A 552-nucleotide genomic window follows, 5' to 3' on the forward strand; every position below is an offset into this window, starting at 1 on the left:
CACTTCTCTTGGGAAAGGCTGGGAGGGCAGTAACTCTGACTGAGGGCTTGTCTCGACTACAAAATTCAGTCAACTTGAGTTAAGTTGACATACAGCCACTGTAGTAATTAAAGTGATGGTTCACGTCCACACGTGCTCCTTCCATTGGTGCAAGCACAGCGTCACCAGGAGCGCTTTCCACTGGCTGAAATGGGGCATTGTGGGACACTGACAGCTGGAGCCCTGCAGCCCTGGGGCTGACAGCCTCAGTTGTAGGTACAGAGCTCACAGCTGCCTCCCCGGCTGTCAGAGCCAGAACAGGGGCTCACAGCTATGAGCCTGGTGGACTGCTCAGGTTGTCAGCGCTGGGGGTGCGGGAAGGGCTAAAGCTGTAACCCCATTCAGAGCTGACAGCCAATGTAAGTAACGCAGTGTCTACACAGATATGGCATCACCCTAACTACGTTGACATAAGCACTACGCCTCTTGTGGGGGAAAACATCCACTTGGCAGGAAATCAGTCAATGGGGATACAGCTCCTCCATCTGATAAATGATTGGTACAAACGAGTGC

This window comes from Chelonia mydas, chromosome 14 (genome assembly GCF_015237465.2).
Source record: "Chelonia mydas isolate rCheMyd1 chromosome 14, rCheMyd1.pri.v2, whole genome shotgun sequence".
In the NCBI taxonomy this organism is placed as follows: domain Eukaryota; kingdom Metazoa; phylum Chordata; order Testudines; family Cheloniidae; genus Chelonia; species Chelonia mydas.